A 14,122-nucleotide genomic window follows, 5' to 3' on the forward strand; every position below is an offset into this window, starting at 1 on the left:
TATATGATTTCGAGGAGCCTCCTCAATTAATAGCTGCTTCTTTTACAAGGATCAATTTCCACTCAGCAAAGACCAACACAGATGTTGTGATTTCAACATTCAATACTATTTCAGCAGGTGTTTTGCCTATCGAAGACTAAAACGTGTGTCAAAACATACCAGATACCATGGGAAATTATACTTGGGCTGAAAGAATGATGAAACATCATTTCTCTAGTATTATGAGATGCCCAAAGCTCTGTGTTTCACTTACATTTAACCTTGTAGTTATAAAGAAAAACATGTTGTGGTTTTGAAATACCATTAGGACAATCTTGAAATACCATTAGGACAATTTTTTAATTAATCTTTTAAAAAATTAGTTTAAGGGGCAGAAAAGGGAATATTTCCTGCAGAAAGAAGCAGAGAACAGTCTTGGTGAGTGGCTGCTTCACATTCAGCAAAAAAAATATCCTCACCTCCTCTGTGCACTTAACCCTGCCACAGAAAATATCAGCGTCTGGACTGCACAAGATCTCACCCACAGCTTGAAACCATCAGTGCCATGATAAGAAGCAATGTAACTTCCTAGATTACCCAGTGGAGCGATTTTCCCTAAAGCAGATCAATAACATCAATGCTTTGAGCTCTAGAATAAATAAAACCTCATACTGGTAACAGGCTAATGGTGCTTCAAGCTGCTCACACCGCTGATAATAATTTATAAGAGTTAGGACTTGCAAGGCTCTTTTCTTCTTGTCATTATGGGTAAACTAGAGGTCTCCACTTAGGACATAACTCAGACTGAGAAGAAAAAAAAAAACCACAAAAAAGAAAATAAAAATAAGGAATTTACTTGTGTGAAGTGTGATCCTACTTCTAGCACAGTGACAGCTCAATGCGTCATTCTGCAAGTCTGAGACCAACAGCAGTAGATTCAGGTGTGCCTTTCAGTTTAAGGGAAGATCTCACGTTTAAGCTTGTGGTCATTTCTAGTTTCCTTGCAAGGTAACAAAGGGTAGGAATTGACTTCAATGGAAAAAGCTGGTTCTGTAGCTTGGTGGTCTTCAACACTTAACAGCACAACAAATCCTAGAAATACATGGTACACATCTAGGTTTGGCCAAGATGTCGTCAATTACTCACTGGAGCTAAAACTATCCATTACCATAACTATCAAACCAACAAAAACGCACTATAGGTGTATCCAATAGAGGCAATCAAATGCTTCCTTTAACACGGTGTGCTGACATTAAAGTCATGTTTCAGATTTGCTCTGCGGTTTGAAAAGTCTCCTAACAAATACGCTTGAAATATAACTTTTTGTACAATTAAGAGCTAACGTGTCATTTACCTCTGAAGTTACATGGAGTAAAACAGATTATTTTACTGCTAAATATAATTTTTATCATTTAAACGATCACTGGATTCAAGGTGACTCCATCACGTGCTGAATCCAGGGTAGTTCAGGAGTAAAATTTAATCATAGAAAGTCTCCCCTGAGAAGCTAAACATAATCATATTGTGCTAAGACAGAAGCAGTCGCTTATAGAAACCTCCCTTGGTTCAGCCCTAATTCTCCTCAGCAGAGGTTCCCCCCCCACACACACAAACAAACACGAAGCTCTCCCCCATGACCTGGGTTTGCTCTCCTGCCTGTGTCAGTCTGCCTTACCGATGCATCAGAGCTGTATCTGTACATGCCTGTAGTTACCTGCATACACACTCTCACCCTCTCACACATTTTCCCATTTACTGAGGGAAGTTTTCAAAGGCACAAAGGAGAATTCACACTCAGCTTTCACTAGATGTTTTATCCACAGAAATTAGTAGCCTAAATGGGCACAGCTTTGCTTCTCACCACCCAAGACTTGGTCAAACATCTGCATTCAGTCCTAGTGAACATACGTGTCACAATACAGTTTTTACGTGTTGCTGACAGATGCGTTATGTCAAATATGTCTGCAGTGAGCTCTGAGAACTTGATCAACGTGAAAATCACCATCTTTCTCTTTCCCACACAGAAAGCCCTAATAAGCTCTGTTTTCCCATTGATGTTTTTGGATACACTTGGCTTTTTTCCTAACTTTATTTGATTAAATTACCTTCTAATTCCAAGTAAGTAGATGCCCAAAATAAGATTTAATGTTACTTAAGAAGGCTCCTGGTAAAACTCACTTCAAAGTAAAACAATTTAACAAGAGTAGCAAGTCTCCTAAGCTATCATACTCCATAAATAAGGAAAATAAGACTAATTAAAATTCTACCCTATTTCAAGGGAAGAGAAATGCCTCATTGTGATTCAGTTCACCTAATCTGTGTAAACAACTGCAAAACGCCAATATTTATCCATCTAAGCATATAGCCTTCATTTTGTTGCCAGGACAAAAAATCATGGGATTTTCATCACCATTTATACTCACAGAGCTTCTGCCTGACCAAACCAGTAGAACCAGTGCCCAAAGCACTGGAAGGTTGGAGATCATCTTTGGCAAAAGAAAAGACAGTTTCCACAAATACTTATTCCACAAAGACCGGTCAGTTAGAAGCCTTTCACCATTATTTTCTTATTATTTCTAGGTAACAACTTGTTCTTTAAATATACAACACCCAAGTACCTTTTAGCAAACTCCACTTGGTACTGTTTAATGTCACTAAGGTTTTGTAGATACTGAGGAGCAATATATCAAAACTGCTCATCTGACCTTTAGAGTCTTCCTTGGGATTCCACTCATATTTGACTCCAACGGAAATTTTATTTTGTTTGTGATTTTATTTGATAACAGAAGGTTAGGCAAATGCAAACAGCAGAGCAACAATCGTTTGCTCACATAAAGACACAAGAGCTGAACATCCCAGGTATATTGTAGGTATCCTCCCAATATCAACTTGCACTTGCGCTCTCACTTGCTTAAATTTCCACTTCTGCAAAATGTGACTGGAGCTGCTTTGCAGCCATGTTTTGCTCAGGTAGAAAAAAGCAAAAACCAGCACTAAAATTTACAGAAATGTACTCTAAGTTTTCTCAATTACGTGAGTTATCACATTGCAGTAAAAGATAACTTAGCAACCTTCAAGCACAAGTTTTGAGTCCACCTACAGCAGAGCCCACAGTTTCACTGCAACCTCCAAGAAATACAACCCCTTGTATTTCGGTGTCATCTGCAACTGCAGATGCAAATGAGAACTGACGAATGTCAGTGGTGACAGAAGAAAGAAGGAGCTTAAGGCAAGATGAATGAACAGGACACACATCTATAAATCAAGAGCGTTCACTGGCCAAGGGATTTGCCTGGAACGTATCAGAAGAATGAAATGTTATTAGTTATTAATCAACATAACTGCTGTTCAGTTACAAGCTGTTATTTGTCTAAATTTAAAACATTATACCTCGTTCTGCTTCCTACTGAAACTGATCTTTGTGTTCCACCAGAAAGAGCATCAGAACTTATCTCCTGATCTTGCAGAGTACTGAATGACCAAGACACGTGTTTACTGCTGGTCAGAAACAGGTTTTCAGGTTTTTTTACTTCAAGAGTATTCAAAGCTATATAAGGAACTTAAGAAAGGGCAAATACAGACTGAAATGCTCCTGACAGTGAAAACACAGGCTAAACAACAAGAGTTATTTTTGACAGTGAAACGTGGCAGTCTCTGAATCAATCTTCCTAAGGGACAGCTCGGTGACCTCTTCAGCTAGAGGCCTGGAACCTAAGCAAATAAAATGGGGCATACCAAGTTTTCCAGACCCTGGGGTTTACATTAATTGTGCAGACACGCACTGGCAGGATCTACTCCACGTGACAGAAAGCATCTCTCCAGATTTGGTGGTTTATGATAAAATGCTTCTGAAACTACTAGCATTACCTTATTCACTCAACAAGATTTTTTTTTTTCTTTTCCTTTTTCTTAGCATTTGTATTAGGGGGAAAAATATATTCCCAATTGCGGTACAATCCATATAAAGACTGCCTACTAAAAGGCATTTATAATTACAAAAAAAAAAAAACTAACTAAAATATCTCTAACAAAGCCACAAATAAGGCAGTGTGCATTTCTCCACATTTAAACTTTCTGCCCTCATCACAAAAGACACATCTTCTATACAGATCTCATCTAAGCAGACTTGTTTGCTCTAGCTGTGAGACGGAAAGCATCTGCAGTAAAAGCAGTATTAAAAGCATCATTTAAAAGATTTCCTACTGTTCCTCTCTTTTTCTACTTTACCTCACATATTATTATTATTATTATGGTTTCCAGCAAAACCTAAGAGACATGGAATCAAAAGCTCAGATTTTGAAACCATGCAAACCTTAAAGAGATTAGGATTTATTTTTTTAAAAGCTTGCGAATCCTGGCTATTATTGCCTGGAGAGTTATTGCTCAAGGATGGAGCCAGTGGTAGGAACAGAATACCTGCAAAGCCTACATGTCCTCTGCCAGGCTGCGTCAGTCCCAGCTGCATGGCAAAGCAGCCCTTCAGTGAATAAATGAAGCAGTGAAATTATGAGAACGGGGAGGAAGGCCCTTAAGGACATTAATTTTCCTGCGCTCTGTGAGGCATTTTAGTTCGCACGTCATGAGAGAGCACTCCTCCTGCACTACACACAACACCAATGCAGCTCCAAAACAACCCCAGTAATGAAGCGTTTATATCAGCACAAGCCTGGAGTCAATATTAACCCTATTTTAACACTTCTTCATCATTTCCCCCTTTTTCTTTTCCTGTCTCATTCATTTAAAGCAGCTAAAGGTGCCTAATGCAGCTGTTATCTCATCACTACTGACTTTGTAGATGTGAACTTGCAGTGATTTTGTAGCAGTAATCACAGGTGAATATGTTTCGAGTTCCTATGTTTGGGCTCAACACAGCATGTAAATCAAAAATTGTTATGCACAGCTTACATGTTGTTTACTCAAAATATACTCTGTTTTAGACCATTCAGTCCCTGTTATTTACTTAACAGGAACTACACATCTGTACAGATGTGAACTGTGAACTCTGCTGCGAATTGTAAAGAGTGCTGGGGCTCATTCATACCAACGATGCCGAGATGACAATGTAGTGAGGATGACACTTATTCCAGGTGCTGGGCACAGACCATCACCAAACTGATGAGGTGTTTGTGGTCTGATAGGATTCCCTTGAGGAAAAAAATAATGCAAACCACCCTGATGCTGCACAAAATAATCTGGGATGCTTTCTCCTTAGAGACCTGCAGGATACTGTGTGGGCAACTCCAGAGAAGGTTAAAAAACACTATCTGGAGAAACTCCTGGATTAGAAAAGCTGCTTTTTCGCAGGGAAAACCGAGCACCGAATTCTGATTTCACATTTGCATACCTTCTTTACCCCATCATTACATTAATCAAAGGTCAGACTGGAAAAACACTCCTTTACTTGTTTCAGTGCTGATTTCTATTTTACTAAGCACTGGATTATGCCATAGTTCCTCAATTTCTCTTCCAGTGCAAAACGACTGTGTTACACATATTCAAATAAGAAGTGACTAACTTCAACTCCTCAGACTAGACAGTCTTCCTATTATTACATACCATCAAGCCTCTTGCTTGCTAAGATGCTTTTCTCTATGCTGTATTAACATCTACAGTTCTAACTGCCATTTGATGCCGCTGCACAACATTTTACAGTACATAAAACAGATAGAAACCCATACTGAGAAGTGACCTTGCCTGATCGAATATGGGGATTTGGAATTATACCCACAGCTTAAACAAATTTAGCGAATTCTTTTCTTTTTTTTCCATCTAAAAAAAAATAAAAATAGTGACACTTTTATATAAAATTTGCCTTAGGACTGAACACCACTGAAATTATGTTGAAATGAAACAGGCTGAAAGAAATGTGGCATTTTCTGGTTCACCTGTTATGTATTCCCAATTTTCTGTCCAACATATGTGACGAATTAGTACTCACTTGCACACAGAAGTCATGTCAGATCAAGTAAGTGATGGGAAAATGGAGACACAAGGTGAGGCTCCTGTTTGCGATCTACAAATTAAAACTAAAGCAAAGAGTTAATTTGCTATTTATTTGTCATTCTTACTAGCTGTCATTTCTGCCTCAGTTCTTCAGCAATAACAAGTAGATTCACTCTGCTGATACTGGGAGGTTTTTTTGAGTTCCTGACTTCTTCCTTTGACATTCAGCTGTCTGACCAGGTATGCTGTTCTGCTGGGCTCAACTAAACTGCAGAGTCCTTTGCATCACTTTGAAAATGCTTCATATTACGGACGCAACTGAGTGGTTTGGTTCCTACCATCTCTTCTCAGTTCTGCCTGCTTTCTTGCGCTGTGCATTTCTCTATCACACCTTCATGTTAAAAGCTCAGCACTCCTACATACAAGAAAAGTGCAAATCCAACTTTCCAGGCAATTACCTCCTAGTTCGACAAGATGCTGTTTTCCTGAGCTATATTATAATGACTGTCAGCAATGGATCAATGATAATACAAATAGTATTTCTGCTTTCAGCTTTTTACCCATGACTTCTGGAATGGGTCTATAGACCACAGTAATTGGTGGCAGAGCGCTGTGGACACGGCAGGGAATCATGAGAGCTCTTTTGGTCAATAACTACTTGAACAGTTATTTTCAGTCAAATGACAGCCACCCAAGAATGTGCATGATTTACTGAGAGTATGATAATGTTGCAAATGTCCCTTAACAGCTTGTAAGCCCTCCAGCAGCACCTGCTACAGGACACTGCCAAAGCACCCAGTAAACTGTGAAAACACCAATAATAAGGACAACCAACATAAGCTGATCTTGGTGGCCTGGTGATTTAGAAAGCAGGCTGTTGTCAGTGCAGTATATTCATGCTGGTTTTGCCATACTAAGGTGACGCAGCAGGCAATGGTTGGATGGACAGTGAAGTGACCCGTCCTGGAGAGAGGTCTGAGAGCTACAGCCTGCAGTCACTGTGGAAATGGGAAGTTTTGACAAGGGGAGGTCATGTCAGCTCCAGTGCATATTCAAAAATTATGAACAGCCAAAATTGCCAAATATGTTTGTTTAAGCTCCAGTAAGAGATCAAATCAAATTAGATTGCCAGAGGTAGTAAAGCGCTCCAACTTCAAATCTGACCACGAAAGACAGATGGAACATCAGCAGAATCAAAACAATCAAACATACAGAGAATCAATCATACACACAAACAGGAGCATCAAAGAGCACATCCTTTACAGATAGAAACCATTTCAAGTGACACTTGCTTTCTAAAACTGCTAGCAAAATATTAGGTTTCCATCAAGACCACGAACTCAATCCGCTTCAAATATTCTAAATTAGTATTATCTTATTTCTATGCTTCATTTTTAAATAGCATCCTAACATCCACCCAGAGAAAATTCAACTCTCACGTTGATTAAAGTTTCATCATCTAGCAAAAACTCCGTTTTACAAAGTAGTAAAGGCAGCAGTATGAGTACAATTCATATCTCAGGACAGATAATTTAGGACTTGCAACATTATTTTTCTCCTCAAAATTCAACACAATATGCATGGTATTCCCTGCATGTTGTAAAACATGCTGCTGCTGCTGACTCTGACAAGATAAGGTGGAACTGAAGATGGATGGCAATGAAGAAGAGCATGGACAGCTATTATCCTACTGCCTGTACAGGTAAATCTCCCCAACCACAATCTACAAACACATCAGTTTTAACATAGAATTGAGGAGAAATTAACCATCTTCATCCTCAGATGAGAACTGCATGCCTTGCTCTGCTACTGGCAGGATTGCCAAAGACAGAAATTAAATCAGATGAAAACGAGAGAGAAATAATTCATGGTAATTCCACTTTCCTTACAACTTTATTTCTTAAATTGGCTTCTCACAAAAAATATAATTCACACATTCTGCCATTGGAGACCTGAGTGCAAGCATAAGGACAAAGCAGACCTGGGAGAGAGAGCAAGGTTTTCTTGAAGCCCTCTACCTTGTGTTTGTCTTTTTTGTCAAAAAAATTCTTCCAATTCTTTTACCTCTTTCTCATTCCCCTGGCAGCTTACATCAGCTCACATTAGTTTCATAGCTTTTTGTTCTTTGCATTATATTTTGTGCATTGCCACAGTTTTCACAAAGCACTATGCAGTTATCAGAGAGAAAATCTCAAAAAAAAAAAATAATCAAAATGAACATCCAAAACTTCAGGCATCCCAGCAGCCTGGGAGCTGTGCTCTAGAAGCTGAGATAGAGCTCACTCATAGCTTCTTAAATGCACAAGTTCAAATAGGGGGGAAACACCAACACGTATCACTTGTACCAAGACTACTAACTCGATACCTGAGCCGTGACACAACCACTGCGCATTTGTCCTCAACATTTTTTCATCTGATGCTGAATGGTACGCATTTCGTAAAATTGCACGTGGGATAAACTGTCCAACAAGTAAATAAGTGCAGAGCAATTTACCTGCTTGAATATTTCTTCAAGTTAAAAAAAAAAAAAAAAAAAAAAAGAACTGCTGGATTTAGGGCTTAGGCAAGGGGTCTGACACTGCATACCTTAAGGTTCAGTTAACCCCGTCAGTTCACATTTATGTCCAAGTGTTGCCCCTCAAAAAGGCAGCCAAGAATACGTCTGTTCTCTCAAACAAAGAATTCAGAAGGGTGCATCTATTCACAAGGTATAAAATCAGCCCCTATCCTAGAAATTTTCTACTGAAGCCTGCAATGAGGATGCAGATCAATTCACCAAGACCTGTTTTTATGGATTACTCAGGTACTGAGCAGTGAATCGAAGATGGGACTGGACTGCAAGCTTTTCTGCCCTTGCCTCCTGTTCCACAAAGATATCCAGGGCTTGTTTCCACTTTGTGCCTTTCTATGAAGGGGGCTCAATGCATGCTGCTTTGGTTTTGAAGGTAATTCAATTGCATGATGCGGTTTTCACTGCCCCTTCATTGACTCCACTATTTCCTGCTGTTTGTAACAGTTCTTTAAGTGCGTTTCAAGGATAAAAATAAAAATGAATCAAGCTGGAGTACTCAGCCCTCATTTAACAACACATCTCGGAAACGTGGGAAGCTATCAAGATGTTCAGACCCAGAGCAAACAGAAACGCTGCCCAGTTAAACTAAACTGTCCTCGGGGCATTAAAAATACCATGGCCTCTAGCTGGAATTTCAAAGAAAAAGCTTTTTGACACGATGAATCAAATCGGCAAAGAAATAAATCAACTGAAGAACTCAGGCAGAAGTCAAATTTTAGACACGAGGAGCTCCACAACAATTAATAAGGATGTATTACATAAAAACCTTATATTCAATTTTCGATCTTGAGGTTCAGAGTGTCAATATACAAAACACAACACCATACCTGGCTTTAATGCTGCCAGAAGGTCTTCTATTTACCAGCCAGTACGCTGACCTTAACACCTCCGCTGTGGCAGCAAGCAGCGCCAGCCAATGCTGCGCCATGCATATCCACAATCAGTGAACAACCACAGATTATATTCACCTCAATTTTTTCTTCCTCCCTTGTCTGTCATTCTCATGTGTTCCTGGGGCTTCTGCTGCTACGTACAACTCCTGGCTAACAGGGAACACAAAATATTCCCTTCCCACCTGCACTGACGTAAGCAAATGCAGTGGTGCTTTTAAGTCAGAAGCTGCTCTGAGTACCACCAAGAGGGTTTTTACAATCTTCCATGAGTGACAACTCTTTTAAAACTAACTTTAAACAAATAATTACTATTACTATGAATGCATTTGTAGGGACACCTTGCAGCAGATGCTGCTAAAACAGAACAGAGAGAAGGTTGTGGCCCCAGTACAATGGCAAGCATCACAAGTTATTCATCACAGTACTACCAGAGAACATCACACATTCAAACCTGATTTACTTCAATTGGAAATGGAAGTCACAGTTCAGATCCCTGTGTGATGAAAGATATGGTGCAATTACTGTACTTTAAGTCCAAAATTCCCATTCACAAAAAAGAAAATCGTTTTCCAGAATAACTACCAAAAGCTAACACAACGGGCATAGAAGCATATTACAAAATCATTTTCTTAAATGACTCATAACTAGATTGCACCCTAGCAAATGACTCATGATAACATCCACATCAGTCAGTGGTTACTTAGTCAGTGTACTCTGACATCTCATGACTCAGCAGCAGACCAAAAGGGAGACCATTCTTAATTACCATACTAATAGGACACTGCTATTTCCTACTGAACTAGTGCCTTGAGGCACTTTTCCCTTCTTTTCCAACTTTTCTCCCTTCTATTTCTTCCAACAATCGTATTTTCTTGTCTAATGCACATTCATTAGGAAAAAGAAGATCATCAAAATCTCAGCGTTGTCTAGATTAAAATCTTTATGATCCTGCTAGTACTGTCTTGATTTAATTAAAAGTTCTAAGAAAAAAATTCTTCAAACTTGGATATCTTACTAGTACCAACAGATACAAACTTCCTAATTTAAGCTTTTCCATCTACCACTAAACAGTGTTCTCCTCCAAATGTAAAGCAAATAACATTACAATACTTTCCATATTTGCAGTTAAAGTAAATGCAAAAACAAAAAAAAACAAAAACAAAAAAAAAATTAAAGGGCCTCAACTTGCTCCAATGCTTTCACCGTAACCTTTACAAAGGAACTACAAAAGTAAAGAAAGAAAATTATACTTCAGCCATGGTGTTCGTCCACGTTATTAAATGTATAGTTAGTTTCCAGGTGTTCCTAAAAGAAAAGTAAGAAACATCTAGGCAGTAAATTCAGTTTGATTCTACCTTTAGTCTGAATCCATACACTTTATGTCTAAATGTGGAAGACATCTCCAGGCCAAATCTCAAGCCAGAACAAACTAACAAGTTGCCTAAAAGGTGAAAAACTTTTTTTTCCCAAATTTTTAATGCTCATCTTGAGCTGCTAAGAACAACACCATCAACAGTCACCCTGCAGAGTGAAAGTCTACAGCAGACCACATTTTGCACCCCATCAAAACTTGTCCATCCTTACCGTTTATAACAGTTCAAGCTGCATCTACAAGAGGATGATTCCTCTTCTCCCCTACACTCATCCAGTTAGTAGAGCCAAGAAATCCAATGTCTCAGTGGACTTCTGGCTTTGCATCGATCCATACGTATATTTGCAGCCTCTGTACGTGATGCAAACATTGTCCAGACTTGAAACAAAAGCCCAGCTCCTTCCCCGGGCAGCCCTCAGATAGCCACACGCACTCCAGAAGAAGCAGCAACACTTTACCCACAATGAGCCAAGGAGATAAAGAAGACAAGGAGAAGAGAGAGAGGTAGTATTTCCAACAACTATTTTTAGAAAGAAAACGATCATTTTTTGGACACCACATTCTTTGGTCTGAGCAGGAAAAAGAAACCTTGAAAGCTAAAGCAGAGGGGGAAGTACTGTTCAGAGCTTCAAGCTGATTATTCTAATCAATACCAAGTCCAATGGAAGGCATTGTATCTTCTTGCAGGTAGCACTCATTGGAGGCAGCAATTTGTGCTGCCCTGACTTGATGTCCTGACATCACAGGAGGACAGGAGAACTCCCAGCAGCATCCTCCTTAAGAGACCCTCACACAGGAGAACAGCACAGATTCAGCTCTATATTGCTTTTCTCTAGCACAATTTCAGGTCTAAATTTTGCTCTATACCATTATTTGCATTAATGTAGAAGGTTTGGGATCCACAAAGTTTCAAATCTGAAGGCAATGCATGCCTTAATGGAAAACAATTAGGTAAGATTATTAAATAATAACATTTTACCATTTTTAGATTAAGTTTTGCTGCAAGGAAAAAAGAGTTTCCATCTATTAGAAGTTTTCTAATTGCTTCTGTTGCCTACATTACCTTTTGACAAGATAATTGTTAACAAGACACGAGTAAGAAAAAAGCAAGGCATCAGTGCATTCTTCACCAAATTAAATCAGTGTCTCTCTTAAGCTCGGTTTGTCTAGAAGAAAACAACAGGAAATTAAGGAGGATCCATCTCATTTTGGTTAGACTTGGTAGAGAAATCCTTAATTATTTGGAAGGGCATGAGTAATCTGCTCCTGATCAATAGATCATAAGCATTTGTACACTGCTGTATTGATTACTGAGGTGCACATATTAGCAATAATAATAGCAGAGATGCAATTCAGATATATCCTGATCTAACTACAAAATTTCCTAATAAATGTAAAACCATTCAGGAACACAGTCTGTTTTTATTTTCCCATCTCTTAATTAATATAATCTATTCTACTTAGCTTTTCTGAAAATACAAGTTTTAGCTCTATATTAACAATTGCAATAGACAATTTAAGTGGCACTTTTCCCTACAGGAACTCTTAACTCAGAAAAATTGAAGCCCCTATTGCTTGCTTTGTTTTCAAGGTGATTTTTTGTCTTTTTTTTCTTAATCTTTGCTCAAAACTTCTCAACACTGTGAAGTTCACTAAATGAAATGAGCCCTTGGAGCTGGATGGCAATGCAGCCCCCTCATTCCAGCAAGCCTTAACAAGTTAAGCATACAAGATTCAAGAGGCACGAGAGGAGAGAGGGTTGGTCAGAGGGTTTATCTGTTTCCTGTTGTTTGTTTTTGTCAAGTATATATCTCCTCACATGATTCCCACGTTTTTGATAAAAGCAGTCTGAGGGGAAGCGGTTTACATGACGTTTACAGGAAACAGACCTGTTTTTGTCCAATAAACAAAATCTTGGCTTTTCCAGGAGATGTCAGAGATCAGGACTTGGCCATGAACATTTAAACAACGTGCATCTCAGCCTTCGCTGGTTGATCTGTAAAGCTGAGTAAATGATTCAAAACTGCTGTTGTTTTATTTACATCTAATCTATTTGGAATTTGCTACTAAGGTTTGATGTATTCAGGTTAACCTAAAGATTTTTGTTTACTCAAATTATTCACTTCAGCCAGGACTTAGGCACTAAGCAATTTGAGTATAGGACTGATCACATGAGTACCATGAAATCGGGCTGGCAGCTTGACTGGATGAGCTTCTGTTGTCCCAAATATGACTGGTGATTTGGGAACACGAAATACGGGCAAGTGCAAGGAGAGCGAAGGCAGCAGTATTAATTTTTCTTTTCTACAGATACATTCCAGCCTTCTGTGTTCTACAGCTTTTTTCATTTTCAGAACCAAGTTCAACTGAAGTTTACTGGAACAACTGTATAAGAAAAAAACATGGATCCTTCAGGAACTGGTCGACTCCTAAGAGTAAGGGAGCTTCCCAGTCTGCATCTGTCTGCCTCCCGTTGCACTTGCCCAGATCCTTCCACATAAAAACAGCACAGCTACAACTCCTTCCCGGTTTATCATACTGCCTTGAAGAGCATGTCGTTGTTAAGCTGCACTGACACGATAATAACAGAACTTCTCTTTTCCTTTTTTCCCCTCCCAACTCCTTCCTTTGCCTCTCCATTGAACATCAGTTTCCACATGAGGGCCCGTGGCACACAGACTCCAGGCCTGAGATGCAGAAGGGCTATGAACCACAAGTGGGGCACTCCCAGGAGGACGCTGCTGTCGGCTTCACCTGCATGCCTCAACACTTTGACTGTTATACGATGGCACATTTTGCATGAAGAAAGCTTTGAAGCTTATTTTTCTAGTCTTAAAAAAGCTAATCTTAAAACAGAAACTTGGAGGAAAAACTGGCTAAGAGTTCATCTTCCAAATAGACAACCCCTTCTGTTGAACCTGTGCAAGGACTGCTACTTCCAGTGCTTGCATTTGTCTTTAACAGTCTTGTTATTTCAAAGCTACTCGACAAACTCAGACCTTTAAGAGTACTGCAGACAGTTTGTAGACCAAAACCTATTCTTCACATACAGCAAACATTTCTTAAATATTAGGCTTTGTCATTTATTGTATTTACTTGGCAGTAGAACAGAAGATAGTACCTAAAAGTTATGTCTATCTACATATGAACAAACACTGGGGATCTAATACAGAGACAACCTTATAACAAAGCAATCAGAGTATACGAAGGCAATAAAAAATAACAATGTTTAAGTTGAAATCATGAAAGAGGTCATGAAGAAGGACCACAGAACCAGGGAAACCTTACATACTCAGGTGTAATTTGGATTTGTCTACACTGGCATCTTTTCTCATCTGAGATGTCTTCAAACAGTGGATGAAT

At 39.1% G+C, this 14,122-nt stretch overlaps 1 long non-coding RNA gene across 2 annotated transcripts in view; it reads right to left on the reverse strand.

Moving 5' to 3' along the window:
- LOC128077253 (uncharacterized) overlaps positions 1-14,122 on the reverse strand; it is a 134,903-nt gene that overhangs the window by 26,185 nt on the left and 94,596 nt on the right. The window contains exon 3 of one of the 2 annotated variants that reach the window (XR_008204902.1): positions 2,414-2,465. The exons of the other annotated variant lie outside the window; for it this stretch is intronic. This is a non-coding gene — a long non-coding RNA (uncharacterized LOC128077253). Of the gene's footprint in view, positions 1-2,413; positions 2,466-14,122 lie in introns of those variants that run through there. 2 annotated transcript variants of the gene reach the window in all.

This window comes from Tympanuchus pallidicinctus, unplaced genomic scaffold (genome assembly GCF_026119805.1).
Source record: "Tympanuchus pallidicinctus isolate F22 unplaced genomic scaffold, pur_lepc_1.0 scaffold15, whole genome shotgun sequence".
NCBI lineage: Eukaryota > Metazoa > Chordata > Aves > Galliformes > Phasianidae > Tympanuchus > Tympanuchus pallidicinctus.